The 16,344-nt window shown below is 41.4% G+C and overlaps 1 pseudogene across 1 annotated transcript in view; it reads right to left on the reverse strand.

Annotated features, from left to right (window-relative positions):
- Positions 1-4,133: 4,133 nt before the first annotated feature.
- LOC309880410 (arylsulfatase D-like) overlaps positions 4,134-16,344 on the reverse strand; it is a 29,631-nt pseudogene continuing 17,420 nt past the window's right edge. The window contains exons 7-10 of the transcript XR_014319582.1: positions 15,701-15,831; positions 10,536-10,698; positions 9,460-9,581; positions 4,134-4,504 (exon numbers count right to left, since the gene is read on the reverse strand). The product of XR_014319582.1 is annotated as an arylsulfatase D-like (transcript). The remainder of the gene's footprint in view (positions 4,505-9,459; positions 9,582-10,535; positions 10,699-15,700; positions 15,832-16,344) is intronic.

The following is a 16,344-nucleotide window of genomic DNA, read 5'->3' on the forward strand; positions in this document are numbered from 1 at the left end:
CCATTAGAATGCTTGCAATGATACACCATGAATACATGAAAAGGCACAGTTGCAAGCCTTTTCCTTAACCTTGCTTTGGAGGTTGCCAGGTTCCTTTAAACTATCAGTAAATTGAAGGGAAAAACATTCCTAGACAGTCAGGGTTCAATTTGTGATTATTTTAATATTTTTCCCACCTCAGGATGACAGGACATTAACCACCTCAGAGGAGTGTTTGTTTCCATTTACAGGACTGTAGAGGGATCTGAACTGTGATAGATGTAGGTGGTTTTCCTTTAGATGTGTAATACTAGAAACAGGTGATTTTCTTTTATTTTAGACTTAAAGAACTGCATTTTTTCAAAGCCTACCCATATTATTAAGTATTTGGAACAAAAACGATCACTTGTGATTGGTGGGTACCTGTTTTTTCATTCTGAAACCTTCTTAAATTCTTTGTGTTTCAAAAACCTACAGCCTTTAGAAATGTGGCAGAACAGAAGCTAAAGTCATTCACAATCTGCAATATCCCCATTTTCCTCAGAAATGTCACTTTTTTTTTTCCCCTTTCAAACATCTTGGTAATGCAGCACAGTAATGCAAAGAGAAAATATGCTTTTAATAAATTTGAGTTTTGCAGAGTTGTTCAGAAATAATTTTGCAATTAAAACATTCTACAGAAATATTCTGAGATTCATTTCAACACTATGTGTGTATGTATTTTAGCCTACAATCCAGTGGGGAGCAGAAGTCTTTTGATTTCACTTCTTCCCTTTCATTACTCGTGTAAATGAGTTGTGTCCCCCAAACAGAAATTTCTGTTCTCAGTTTGTCTGTTACACAATTATTTGTACTCTCAGGTGATGGGCTCTAGTGATTTATGCAGTGGTGTTCCCCTGGGTCACAGCAGAGAGCAAGTCAAACGCGTCTGTGGTATTTAAACACGGTGAAGTGAGTTATTTTAGAAGCTTATTGTCTCACTGTTGTGAGACTCAAAACAATTACTTTGTTGAGTCAGTCTAGTGCAGAGATTCCAAATGTTATTTAATAATGATCAAACTATTTAGATGGAAGTCAGCTTCATACATCACAAATGTCAGACATTTGTACAGCTCAGCCACAGCCCTTTCCATAAAAACAAATTTCTTTTGTTACAGGGCTGCTTCCCTCTGTATGGCACCTGTATTTAACCATATGTAGGCGCATTCTCCTGTGGTTAACAGTGGCTTGGTGGTTTACAAGGTCTCTCAGATTCGCCTGATAGGCCAGTTCATGTGGTGCTTCTTCCCTTCTACAAAGGGAGAAGCCATGAGAAAACAATGGAGAGAGCATCATATATTCCTTTTTTTTTTTTTTGGAATATCATTACATTTTTTTCAGAAAAAAAGCACTCCTTTGTAACTGAGTTTATTTTTTAGTATCATACAGATGCAAATGTGTCACATTTGACAAAAACAGCCTTTTATTCGTTAATGCATTTTATTTGGAAGCATGCACCCAGCACAACTCTTAAGCATGGTGTTGGGTTCACCTGCTTTAGGGGGAATGTGTGTTCCCGGGACATAGGAATAGCGTGATGTCCTGCAGAGCAGGCTGCTGGATGCATAAAGTCAAGAGATCTGCCACCACTCCATGGCCAGGATCTGCAGGAAACAGGTAAAATAAGTTACCTCATAACTTTAATAATAATAAAATCTAAATAATTTCTAATTCTGGTGATGATTTACCATGTCTCTGCTGCGAGGTGAAGGGCAGGCTTTAGTGCTGGATGTGGTATCAGCCCATCCAAATGCCCTCTGCTCCTGTTGCTAGCTCTTAGCCTGCCTTTGACCACGGGCCAGAAATATTCACACTCTGGTCAGAGATTGGTTTTGGGGGTTTCGCTGATGTACTGGGCTTCCCACTCTGCCTGCAAGACCTGTGTTTTTGTGCTGCCTGCCTCTTGGCAGACCCATTAGTCATGGCCCAGCCTGTGATGGGGCAGGTTCTTGTGTCTGACTGGTTGGGGGTGGGGAGGAGAGTGCTGGGGTGATCAGAGGGTAACTTTATGGCCAGGCTTTACTGGCAGCATAGATGTTACTGGGCAGGCTGGACTGACTCTGACTTTTGCCTTTGTTCCCCCCTGAGCAGCAAGATCGCTCCTCCATCTCTGCGTCAGCCGAACTGGCTTTAAAGCACAGGGTCTTTTAGGCTCTTTTCTTTCCTTGTGAATCCAGCTGCTCTGGTTTCAATCCCTGTCAGACACAGAAAAATATCTTTTGACAAGTTCTTAGCAAGGCCGATCTGGATTTAAATGCTATCAAGCAGTAAGAACAAATGTATTTTTAGATGCTTCTGTCAAGCCTGACATTGATCTGTCTTATCAGTTCATTGTCAGATTAGCCCTTTGATTTGTGCAGAATAACATCCGCATAATTTGCTCAGTGTCCTTTTAGAGGAAAAATACTAAGTGGAAATAACGTGAAGAAATACCATTTTTGCTGTATGGAGACTTCTTTTGGTGCTGCATCATGGTCACAACGTGCGCTCTTTAGACCAAAACATTGTGACTTACCACACTGGTGATGTGCACATGGGGGATAAAAGTCAGGAGCTTGCTTGAAAACACCTCAAAAAGTGTGTAATTCCAGGCACACGTGCTGTTTTGTCCTGAGGCTGGTGAAAGGACTGGGACCAGCTGTCACAGCTCGAGAGCTGCACGCTGCTCTGGGATTACCAACCCCGCAGTGCTGTGCTGCCCTGGCCTCCTTATCTCCTCCCTGTTCTACAAGGGGGAAAATTGACACATGGGTGACCTTCGTATTGTGCAAAGCTGATAGGTTTAGGGAAACAAGTTACCTGAAGCTTCTGCTGGTCTGGTCTTGCCCTCCCTTGTCACTTGAAATCATGCAGATATTTAGCTGCATGGTAGGAGTGAACACAGTGCTCAGGAAGGCTTAGAAGTTGTCTCTGCCACACAGCGTACTTTTTTTTTTTTTTTTTTTTTTTTTTTTTAAGCAGAAAATGTAGGAGCCTCTGCATAAAAATTGGAGCTGACACAAAACCCCTGCAAAAACATGGTTAGGATTATATATTGAGCAATGATTTAGTTAACCAGAGAGCAGCGAGAGAGGATTAGACATTTTAATTCCCTACCTTTCCCTAATGACTGTGCAGAGTGCTGACACTTGTTTGGCTTGTCGAATATGACCTATACATACACTGAGGTGATTAGTGTGCTGTGAATTTTTTAACACCTCCTGCTGAAATCAAAATACCGTCTTCCAAAACAAAGCACATTTTTCATGGAGCGTATTAGTGTGGAGCATATGAAATCGGGGGCATTACCGTTGAAGTGGGACATGCAGCTTATGAATCAGTCTCGCAGATTGTGAAATTTGGGACCTATCTTGTCCAGGCAGCTGGATGATGATTTTCAATGCTCTTACACAGAACATGATTTAACAACATAGAAAAGGTGCGTCAGTAGGAATCGCCGTGGTTTAGCATTCCAGAAGAGCTGGATACTTTCCTGCTGAATTTGGGATTGTAAATTTAGCTACCTACTTTTTTAAAACATACTTGCAGTTTCTTTGTTTGTCTTCTCCCCGCTGGGAATTCTTATGTGATAGATAAATGAATGCACAGATAAAGCAAACTGTTGCTGTAAAATAAAAGCTTATATTTCTTAGAGGCCAGTGTGTTTTCATGGCTCCAAGTTAAATGCATAACTGTGCTCTAAGCACACAACAGCTTTTTCTATTAAAAAGGCAAGGCTTGAAAGGAGAGATCTACTTGGACTCAGTCCTTTTGCCTTAACAAGCATGTTACCTGTATATACAGCAGCAATTAAAGTTTGATTTCATGCCATCTATAACTTATTTGAATTTAAAATCAGTGAGGAAAGAAATTTTGGTTCATTTACCTGGATATTTGATGTAGAATTGTGCATTTGAGGTATAGATTATACAGGTGACTCAGACAAAATATGTTTTGAGCATATATATATATATATATTTTTTTTTTTAAAGTATAGGCTGAGTGAATTTTTGTGAGAGAAGAGATCGTCCCTTTCAGTTATTACAGTGTAATTTGTCCCCATCTCTATATGACTGTAGTCCTGTGCATGTGAAAATTAGTACCTTTTTTAAGCTAACTGTACTTTGATTTTGGTATTAAAGCATGTCATCGGCTTTGTTGGTTTCTTTATCACACCAACAGAAGGGAAACATGCCGCAGCACGGCTGCAGCCATGGCTTCCATACGTTATTGTAAGAAGAGAGCTGCTGTGGGACTGGAGTCAGCGTCCTGCGATGCTCTTCCACAGCCTTCCCTATTCTGTTCACTATGGTATCAAACAAGGGCTCAGTGTCAGCTGAGAGAGGATTTGCCTCAGAAGGATCTTGGGAGAGATCAAACAGCAGGGGAGGGTCATGACGGGTTACACTGTCCCCGAAACACGGGCAAATTCGTCTTCCAAAACAGGCTCTGGAATCTTCTGGCTGGAATACTGGAGTCACATAATGAGCTTTCCATGTGGTGCCCCCTGTAACAAAACCACATTTGAACAGCTTAGTGGCAGTAGGAGTCAGGGAGGTCCCTGGAAGGGTGGTTCAAGTTTTAAGTTACCTGCAAGCTCCCCTCGTGGCTGTCATGTCTGGGGAAAAAGCTCTTTTGGGGACCTGGCAGGGACTCAGGATTGTTTTCATGACTCAAAGGCACATCTGAGCTGTGAGTGCTGGCAAGGCCACATACACTTGGTGGATGCTTAGGTCTAGTATTTTGGGTGCAGAAAGCCTGCCCATTTCTTGTGACCCTTTAAAACTCTATACTCCTCTTGGTGGGGAAAATGGAGAATGTATCCCCCATTTCTCAGTGTAGATACAGGTAGATGGTGGTTCTGCTAGCTCTGTATGTCTGAGCCAAGAGCAGCACCTGGGCAGGAGCTGATGCAACACATTTCTGTGCCCATTTTCAAGCACTTCTTCAAATAGGGCATTAATGGCAGGCCATGAAAACAATAAAATGTGGGGGATAGTTGTTAAGTGAATACCATGAATGCAATCAGTTTGCAGCTTCAGAGCTTGTATTTCACCAAGCTGTTGTACTGACCACTGGATAAGTGCAAACTAACTTGTAGTGAAAAAATGACAAAGTAAATGTAGTTCAAATGGGGATTTTTCCTTTCCCCCTCCCTCCTCCTTTCCCTCTGTTCCTCTCCCTGTGTTTAGAAAGCACTACACTGAGCACGTTCCAAGAGGAGGCAAAGAAGAGCCCAGTAAGAAGACAGCTATTAGACACTACATCTGAAAAAGGAGAGGAGAAGAAAGGGGATCTTCAACACTTGGAGCCCTTTCTTTGAAGCATTGAGCACAAACAGCCAACATCTCAAATGACAAATGCCTACGTGGCATTTTTCTTTTTGGTTCAATGGGATCTGCTGAACTGTCCTTCTGTCTGTTGTCCCCTGTGCTGAGCTTTGTGTTGGGGATTCTGTAGCTTTACTCTTCTATTTGTTTTGTGTCACAGTCGTTAGGAGAAGTTGTTAATTGGAAAAAAAAAAAAACAAAACACAAAAACCACCACCATCACTGCCCAAAACCTTCTTAAAATGTGAGGGGAAGCAAATAACAGCTATTAAAGCTTGGATAATCTTTTAGCTTAAGATCTGCTTCTATCTTGCCATGTTTCTATTAATTCCTACTCTACAATTTCCACATCCTGCTAAGCTATGGTTCTACGTTTCTGTGCAGGGATGATGGCTCAATGTTTCTGAAATGTTTCTATATAACACATTTAGAATTGTTAGATTTTAGATGTCTCCATTTCTGAAGTTGTCAGAGAAAGGATGCAGACCTGGATTTCAGAAAAGAAAATGGCTCGCTGCTGATGATGACTTACCGGGGACAGGTATTCCTTAGCTCTGTTTGGGTGGGTGCTATCCTGCTGGCAAGGATGTGTTCCGACACCACCTACTTTTCCCTGTCTTGTGACTAAAAGTATGTTTTTATCTTACAACAAGAACGTGAGCACTCTCTGTCATATCAGGGTTCCCTACGCATGGGGTTTGGGTCCTATGTCTGTTGGTTGCATAGCATAGATGCTTGTTAGAAGGAGTTAAACAAGTACCCTCTAGGCCATATGCATTTTTTTTTCTGATTAGCTGTATGACTGTGATATAGCTAAAATGACCGACCATTTCACAGACAAATAGGAGATAGACAGCTATGAACTCCTACAATAGAGAAGTTTGTGATCAGTGTTCAGAAAAAGCAAATCAAGTCACTCTTTACCAACTGAACTGAATTCCTCACAACATATATCCTACAGCAATCAAGAGTAGAGTGCCTAAGCAGAATTGTTCTGATTTTGCAAAAATTTTAATATCTGTTTTTCACAGCTGCAAAGAATTACTGGGGTTGCAGAGTGGGAGAGAGCTGGGTCCTTGTTAGGTCATTCGGAAGGACAGAGTCAGGCTGACTGTAATTAACCTGTGCTGGTGAGCTGAGTAAACAATGAGGTTACAGAGGGATCAGGAAAAAAAAAAAAAAGGAAAAAAAAAGAATTAAAAATTAAAAAAGGTGGTATAAATCAGCAATGATGGAACCAGCAGAGATTTGGGCCATCTCCAAGAGGCAAGGAGGGATACACAATTTACTACTGAAGTATCTCTGACGGAATTTGAAGAATGCGTGTGAATTTTAGGGCAACATGTTAATGTAATATATCTAAGGGAAAGAAAACCTGCTTCTTCCATCCAAACATCTCTCAAACCCATCTGGTAACAATCAATCAATTTAATGAGCAGAAAGAAATGGGCTATCACTAATAAGTCTTATTGTGTTGTGGTAGAGGAAAACACTTCAACATACAGCCAAAGGATTCTTCTGGCTTCAGCGAAGGGCTTAATTTATGGATCCTGACAGTAAGACACAATGGCTTCATATTCAGCCTGTCCAGCAAATACAAGGGAGCAGCTATTAAATGCATAATATGAATGTGATACACCTTTCAGTGGGCTCAACTATAAGAAAACTTAAACAGACTTAACGTCTGCCAGCCTAGTAAGAAGGAATGGCTGTCAGAGCAAAGAATCAGAATTTCTGCCCTAGCTGAAAGTTGAGCAAAAGAATAATATTTGGTAAGCTAGTCTTTCATATGCAGAACATCCTATTCTTTTCAATCCCCTAGCCATCCACAGTGTGTTTCAATGTTAAAAACTGTAGAAAGGCATGAGCGCTGTAGCTGTGCTTTAGTTTCAGAGGAAGACAAAATAACCCTGTATAACATCTGTATATCATATCTGTGTCTATATTGCAAGTAAGATAACCTATTAAAAACTGATTAGTAGAGCAAAAGAGGTGTTAATAGCTTGATATTTGCACTATATTTCTTTGGGGGTGCTTTACTGGAAATTAACTCTCTGGTCCTATCTGCTCAAAATCTGAGAGTGATGAGAGCGTATTTGTTGTGAAACCAGAAGCTATTTCAGAAGCTATTTCAGAGTTTGCTCTAAAGTTACGGTCTTCAAGTTCATTCCACAGTGCAAACCAAAGCACAAGAACATGATATGCTCAGGGTGGGTTGCTTCATAAGCAACCTGTGATGGATTTTTGTGATTGGAGGGGGGGAGCACGCTCCTCTGCATGCTTATCCAAATTTAAAAACGAAAAGTGGGTCTGGTAACTGCGCCAAAGATCCAGGGAATTGTTATTGTCATTATTTATTAATCTCTTTGTCTAAAGTGCTTATTTGACGCCTGACTCACGCCGAGGCGCCCCCAAGCGCGGTAGCTGCGCCTTGAGGCGGAGCGCGGCGGCGGTTGCGGCGGTTATGGCGGTTTGGGGCGGTTGTGGCGGTGCCGCGCTGCCCCCTGGCGGCGCCTTCCCCTCCCGCTCCGCTGGGCGGCTGCTGCCCGGCCCACAGCCGAGCCCCCTCGTCAGCCCCGGCCACTGGCCCCCGGCGCAGTACATTAAGTCTTTGTTGCTTTCCCCCACGTTTCCTGCCAGCCAAGCTCAGTGACTTTCAGTGACTTCCTGCCTCGGAGCCAGGCTTCTGTGGCATGATGTCAAGGGCACTGACCTCAGGTTTAAACTGGCAGCGTGACTAAAAAAAATTGGTGTTGCAACCCTGGTATGTGTTTATACACGCCAACAAGAAGGACTGCAAAGCTCTCAGTAATTATCCTGATGCCCTTGTGTGTTCTAGCAGAACGATCTCATCTGTGACAGGAACAGAGAAAATCTATTCTGAAATGTTTGCAAGTATGAATAAGTTTTGCAGTTTTCAGGTGTTTTCTCAGCAGGTAGACTCTGGTCTTGATACTATTAATTTTTGAAACTGCCATAGTATCAGAAAGCATCATAAAGAAAATCTAGATAAGTTCAAGAAAGATCACTCAGTTAACATTGACATAAGAAAGATTTTCAGGGCTGCCTGACATCTCACCACACTGTCAGCACTCAAAGTACTTCTCAAACAGCCAGCTTCTTGTCAGCATACCAACAGCTGAATTTGAACAGCTGATGTTGGTGGAATACCCTAGCATTTTGTAACTGTTACTTAATTGTAGTCTCACAAGATCTCAGTAATTATTCTCTCACTTCATAAATACAGAAAACAAAAATCAAAGGGGCTCGTTCAAATTCCTAAAGGAAGGTGAGTAGGTATAGCCTACTCCACTGGCTTCTGAATTTTTCCAGCTGTGCAGAATGAAAACAAACAAAAATGTATAGTGGTGATGACTAATTTGTCAGCTTTACAAATACTCTCACATCATCTGCTCACAGAAGGTATAATTAATCTCAAGTAACTTTAAGTTAACATAAGGGAGATTTTTATATCTGATATGGGCAGTCTCCGCTCCCTTTTTAGTCAGTGGAGAGCAGCAGGCACTTTTAGGTGCGACTGATCTAACTTGCTAATGACGTGCCCAGATGTGCTAGTCAGGAGGTGAATCACTGCTTCTGTTTGGTCACACAGATGCCACCCTCCATTCTGAGCAGGAGTAAGGACTCAGCCTCCTGTCGCTAGCCCATTCTATTTTATGCTTCAATGGAGGATGACATCAGCAAAAATTTGGTGCTTGTTGAAAGCTAGAGAGAACATTACAGCTACAGTCAGCTTGCCTAATGCCACAGCTGAAAAAGAACAAAACAAATAACGTAGGGCTACTGAAAACAAACTACTCCTTAAGATAAAGACCATATGTGTGCAGTTCCTTTTTCTTCAAAGTAAAGCTGATTCTGAGTGCTTGCACAGCAAAAGCAATAGAGACACAGCAACAACATGGAATCTTAAAGCTGTGCTACACAGGAAGCAAAACCCTTCCCTCAGGCAAGGCAGGATGGCTAGTGAACAGCTCAGCCATTGTGCACCTTGCAAAAGTTTAAAGAAAGACACTCCAGATGTGTAGAGATGTTTTTACATGCTACTGTACTGGAAATTAGAGGTTGTTGCATTATCTCTGATCAGCGGGAGGATGGAAGTGTTTATACTCGCTGTCCTTTTGGTGCCACCGCACTGCATGCAACACTGCACCACAGTAGTGAAACATGAACTCGTGCTCTGAGTGCCGAGCTGTTCCCTGCAGTAGAGGCAGTAAGGTGCATCCGTCGATGACCCTGATGAAGAGGACGGAGGTCACCAGGCTGTTCAGGAGTTTCACCCTGCAGCGGTATGCACTCAGCATGCATGCAGAATTAGGATTTCAGGTATTTCTAGAATAAGCTACTGTTTAGCTAACGAGCCCTGGCATTTTTAATTGTGTAGAAGGGTGGAGGCCAGCGATTAGTAGTTAATAGCAGTTTGTGCAATTGCATTTAGTTCACACATCCTGGAGAGATAAATTATCATTAATGTAATTTTCCTAGGGGTAAACAAGTGATAACCATAGAAAAGGCAAGGGTCACCACTTTTAATCTGACTCCCTGAAACTGAAGTCACCGATATCTCTGTGAGCTTAGGGCTGTGTAAAAATAGTGCCACTTAGTTAACTGGCTGACAGTTGGCTTAGTGATGCAACACAAGGACTTTTCTGCTTTTTGCTCAGAATGCCATAGGCATCCAGCCTTTCACTTGTTCTTTAGAGGAGTCTAACATAGATGCTACCATTTGTTTACTTCCGAGGAATGAACTTCTCCATTACTGGTACCAAATACAGGCTGTTTGATCCATCTTCCCTACTCACAAAGAACCAGGCATCCCAGTCCGGGAAAGGGCCTGTCTTAGGTATTTTTAACAGGACCAACCAGCTTTATGAATTTGCAATTTTTCATATAAAAGTTCTTTTTTTTTTTTTTTTTCCCAAAGTCATCCCAGTGACTCCAGTAGTCCAGGTTCCCTTTCAGTGATTAGAAAACTGAGTTATCTAACTGATCCTTGATAACACATGTTGTTTGCCTTTCCCATGTATTAAGGTAAGATGGGGAAAACTAAGCAGAAGATTGCTAGAGAACTATCTGGTTTAACAACTAATAGAATTTAACCCATGGGCATTAGGATGTGTGACATATAATCAGCTTTGATCTAAATCAAGGAAGGAGAGCAAGCATGGTTTATGAAGCCCACTTTTGTGCCTGTCTTGAGGCACTACCCCTCCAGCCAGCTGAACCACTGTTGGGAAAATGTCCATAAGGCTCGTTGGTTCACTGATAACTATGTCTGCAGGCAATGCTCCAGGCCATCTAACTATTCCTGGAACACGGATCCCTCCTTCCAAACCTCCCATTCCTTTTCCACCTGTTAGAGGAGAAAAAACAAAACAAAACAAAAACAGATAAATATAAGAATGAGAGATACTGGGCATTTATTATGCATGTATAATTAAAGGATTTAAAAATTTCAAAATATTCAAATACTTTTAATGAAAACATGGAAAACAGCAAAATGACTACAATGCAAGCCCCATTCTTCAAGAACAAGCTGATTACTTATTACTTTATTTTAAACTTCTTTGTGGGGTATATATAGAAACTCAATACAAAGCAGCGTTTTGGGCATAAGAGGAATAATTTCACCCTCTGATGCTTCAGAGGACATTCTAACCTGTATTTTTAATTGAATGTCATGTTTGAGAATAATCACACTCCCTAAAAACATGCACATCTGTTATTAGTAAAAAGCAATATCTGGCTCTGTCAATGAAAGAGAGGTTGCAGCCTCACATGGTGCCCAAGAAAAGGAATTAACACAGGGCAAACTTGGTCAACAGATTGGGGCTTGTCGACCCCCATGGGCACACTCCCACAGTCAGACGTTTCTAAACCAGAGGCTGCTGAACATTACAAAATGATTTCTCCAATCCTGGAGAGCAGTGAGAGGAACTATGATAATGATTGCCCTCCAAGAGTTTACAATCCCAGGGATGGTCTGAGGTGGTCCCATGGCCCCATGTGCAGAACCGTGTGGTAAATGGGGAAGCACTCTAAATGTTTTACAGTAAGGAAGACTTCCACCTACATTTCTATTGATGTGAAAAAAATCCAAAGTCTTCTTTTTTTTTTTTTTTTTTTTTTTTTCTGCATTCCTCTAATCTTCTTAACCTTCTCCTATATTTTTTTCTTCCATGCGTTGGCTATCTTGTTAGCCAATATATATATATATAAATATTTTTGAATGCTGCTTCAAAGTGAGAATGATTAATTAACTGCAAATGTCTGTTCTTAATGTCAAGGATGGGTATATTAATTAAGCCAGAAAATCCATTTAACTCCATTAAAGCCAGAAATCCATTAGCCAAGTTGATGGTCCATTCAGAAAATAAAAAAAGTGTAAGTGTGAAGCTCAGGTACATACATGACATTTACTCTGTTGTTCATTCTATTGAGGGCAGAAATGCCCAGACATTGCTGAAAAAACTGGTAGAAAATTTGTCAAGTAAAACTTGAAGCTGGTGTATTAGTTCAGTTAATAAACCAGCAAATGTGGATGGTTGTTTAAACTAGGCCCTGGCTTTTACTATGGACGAGGTATGCTCATACTTAGTGCTGAGAGGCAAGGTTCCCAGAGCTTGGTTTGAGAGGTTGACAAAGTCGTATGGTGGATTACAAAAAGGGCAAGTCCACCTACTTGTGCAATAACCTTGTGCTTTGTAGAATGATGGTTTCTCACACCTTGTTGTTTACTAACACCTGTTCTTATTACCCATGTGCATGGCTCTTCTTGTTTTTAATATCCTCTTAGCAGTAATAACACCTTACAGCAGTGAGTTCTACAGGTATTTATGAATTAACGGGATATCCCCTCTTCTGTTGTATGCAGAGATAAATGTGAATAACCCCTTTCTGATGTTAATTTCTAAACTAGTATTATATCTATCTCCCCTTGTCTCATCTCTAAGCAGGCATGTTTTCATCATTGGCCTCATTGAAGTCACTATCTAACCACATTCACCTTTCACCTCTTGTTATTCATGTTCTTATTTTAGGCTAGTGAATACCCTAGGTTAGACTCAAGTTAGTCCATTGGCTTTTTTTTTGGCATCTGTTACTGGTATGGAAACTTCATGTCCAGAACTGAAGGCTAATTTTGCATTTAGGACTGCTACTGGATGTGATCTAAGCTCTATCAAAAATTTATTGTGTGGCTTATCAAAGCACTTACTGCTAGAGAATGTGCATTTTGATGCTGAGCAAGATCAAAGCACCTGAATCTTCATTTGTAGGGAAATAAGCAATAGGAACAGTTTTCAGTCTTCATTATACAGTAAGTGCTAAGCTGCCGAAGATATCAGAGTGGCTTTTCAGGTCTTAGAAATCTGGAGAGTTATCTCATGGGTTCAGACAGCTAGAGGAATTCCAAAGGATTTCAGTCCAGATTAAGGAATCTCATCAGAGCTGTTGTCATAAAAGCATTAAGGGTTTGGTCTTTAGCCTCTGCTGCACTGATGTATGCTTTGATGCAAAGCAGCACTGCTGAGTTCATGGTGAAGTACAGAGAAAGGAGTACAGAGCTCATCTAAGGGAAATGGAGGAAAAACAAATACTAACCAGCAGTGGGCTTTAGAAACTGTTTTCTTCCTTGCTTATTTTCTACAAATGACAAAAGAGATGGAAAAAGCAAGTAGAAGGGAGTATTTATGAATTCAGGAGAAGGACCTGGAGGTGTTGGTTGATGAGAAGCTTGATGTGAGCTGGCAATGTGCTCTTGCAGCCCAGAAAAACCAACTGTATACTGGCCTGCAGCAAAAGAAGAGTGGCCAGCAGGGTGAGGGAAGTGTTTTTCCCCTTCTAATCTGCTCTCATCAGATCCCACCTGAAGTCCTGCATTCACCTCTGGGGCCTCCAGCAGAAGAATGACATGGACATACTACAACGAATCCAGAGGAGGGCCTTGAAGATGACCAAAGTGATGGAGCACCTCTCCTACAAAGACAGGCTGAGGGAGTTGGGGTTGTTCAGCCTGGAGAAGGGAAGGCTCCGGGGAGACCCCTGGAGAACAACTTTTCAATACCTAAAGGGTACCTACAAGAAAGTTAAGGAGGGACTCTTATCAGGGACTGTAGTGATAGGACAAGAAGTAATGGTTTTAAACTAAAAGAGGGGAGATTTAGATTATATATTAGGAAGAAACATCACTCAGAGGGTCGTGAGGCACAGGAAGACGCTGCCCCGAGAAGCTGTGGATGCCCCATCCCTCGAAGTGTTCAAGGCCAGGTTGGATGAGGCTTTAAGCAACCTGATCTAGTGGGAGGTGTCCCTGCCCATGGCAGAGGGGTTGGAAAAAGATGACATTTAAAGTCTATTACAACACAAGCCATACTGTGATTCTATGATTTAGTACTAGAGCAAGAATAAGTGGAGAATAACCACATGGAAGGTGGGTTGGTAAGAGTGACCATGAAAAATTTAAGACCTAAAGAAGTAAGGCAAAAAAACAAAACAAGGAACTCCAGCAAGGTAGATTTGAATAAAGCTACAGGACTGGTAAAGGAGGACTCCTCGGAGAAACTGTTTGTGGGGGAAATATCAGTAAGAACTGGTGAGTCTTTAAAGAACCAGTATTAAAGGGCACAAGTTTAAGTCTTCGTACATGTATTTCAGTGGAAAATTAGGAAGTATAATTATTTAGGCATTTCATGTGCTTTTTCTGTGGATTCCAAGTCCAAGAAGGAGTAATGAGCCAGCAATGTGCCCTGGCAGCCAGGAGGGCCAATTGTGTCCTGGGGTGCATCAAGCACGGCATCGCTAGTAGGTCAAGGGAGGTGATTGTCCCGCTCTACTCTGCGCTGGTGCGGCCTCACCTCGAGTACTGTGTGCAGTTCTGGGCACCACAGTATAAAAAGGACATGAAACTGTTGGAAAGTGTCCAGAAGAGGGCTACGAAGATGGTGAAAGGCCTGGAGGGGAAGACGTAGGAGGAACGGCTGAGGTCACTGGGCCTGTTCAGCCTAGAGAAGAGGAGGCTGAGGGGAGACCTCATCACAGTCTACAACTTCCTCGTAAGGGGGTGTCGAGAGGCAGGAGACCTTTTCTCCATTAACACTAGTGACAGGACCCGCGGGAACGGGGTTAAGCTGAGGCAGGGGAAATTTAGGCTGGACGTCAGGAGGGGGTTCTTCACAGAGAGGGTGGTTGCACACTGGAACAGGCTCCCCAGGGAAGTGGTCACTGCACCGAGCCTGTCTGAATTTAAGAAGAGATTGGACTGTGAACTTAGGCACATGGTCTGAACTTTTGGGTAGACCTGTGCGGTGTCAAGAGTTGGACTTGATGATCCTTAAGGGTCCCTTCCAACTCAGGATATTCTATGATTCTAATATAAGAGGAAGAATCTCAGTCAGGCTATTAAGGATGGGTTTATTTTATGGACTCTTAATGACAAAATCAGAAAGCACAGAACATGTAATGTAAGTTAACTAGTGATGAGAGAGAGAAATGAGAAGTATCATGGCAAAAAAAAAAAAAAAAAAGGCAAAAGTACTAGTTGCTATCCACTGGGAAACAAACAAACAAATCAGGAAAGAAAATTGAAATATTGACTGATTTTAATGATGCTTCTGTATGAGTCTTTAATACACAAACCCGGCTTGTTACCAAGTAACAAACAGTTTACCCTATCATCCATTAGGCATCCATTAAGCCTTGACTAAGGGCAGATGTTTTCAAACAGTCTGAACCTGATGAATGTTTGGAGCATTCATAGCACTAGTTGATGAAGAGTTGTTTTATTTGAGTTGTGGAGATTTGCTGAGGTATCAGACTGGAAAAAGGCAAGCTGTGGTGTCTGTCTTGGAAAACAAAGCAGAACAAACCAAAACAAATAGCAGTAGACTGCCTGAATAAATATTGCAATCAATAATCATATAACTTTTAAGCATGTAGAAGGAAATTAGCATATCAGTAATAGTTCTGCCAAGATGAAATTGTGTCAAATAAAATAATTTAGATTGGTGAATAAGGAAAGAGCTTCTGCATAATCTGAAGCAAGGAAAGGTAAATAACAGGAAACAAACAAATCTAGTAGCATTGACAATGCAAATGAGTACTTGGGGGATTGCTGAACGTCTTCAAGAATAGATAAGACAATGTAGTTGTCAGGAGCAGCTTTGGTGAAAGAGATCTTGTTTAGGAACTGAAGGATGACTAGCTGATGCCCTGAAGTTGCTCCAGCCTTACAAACTAAGATTTTCATTCCAGCATGTTGCTTTTTTATTCTATTTATCTATTCTATTTATTCATCTATCTATTATATTTATTTTTAATAGCTAGTTTTATGCATGCACATGCTGCCAAGATTTTACCTTTATAGATCCCATTCCATCCACCTAAGCAGGCATTTCCTCTGTAAGCCCGTACAGATCCCCCGTGATCAGATGCAAAATAAACAAATGTGGTATTCTTCAAGCCTTCCTTGTCAATAGCATCAAGAAGCCTACCTATAAACAAAGAAAACATCATAATTATGTCCTGAGATGCAGTCAGATTTTTAAGATTTTTTGAAGACACTCATTCCATTGACCTCAATGAGTTCTGTAATGAACTATCATAAGCAATGCAGAGTAATCCTAAATCATGGGAGCGATAAGAGCCTAACAGAAAGCTGCTGAATGTGTCCAAATTCTGTTTCTGGAAACTAAAACACAAAACCAAATGGAAAATAAGTTACATGAATGCCCCTTTTATTCAGGCCTCTCAAAATGTTCTGTCAGTTCTATGCTGTAAATTCTCAGAGTCAAGGACTCTCTCCACTGTGTAGCCTCGAGCATCTTGAAAAGCTTAGACAATAGAGCTTCCTAGTCACAGGAAAAATGCTTTTTTCACCATGGACTAAACAAAGACTCTGAAATGAGGCTTCACACAATCAGCCAAGATCTTCTCTGGAAGTCAGTTGCAAAAACTCCGCAGAGTGCAATTCAGATCTAACTTCATAAGGAATGTTTTCAGT

Source organism: Aythya marila (genome assembly GCF_965140915.1).
Source record: "Aythya marila genome assembly, chromosome: 1".
Taxonomy (NCBI): domain Eukaryota; kingdom Metazoa; phylum Chordata; class Aves; order Anseriformes; family Anatidae; genus Aythya; species Aythya marila.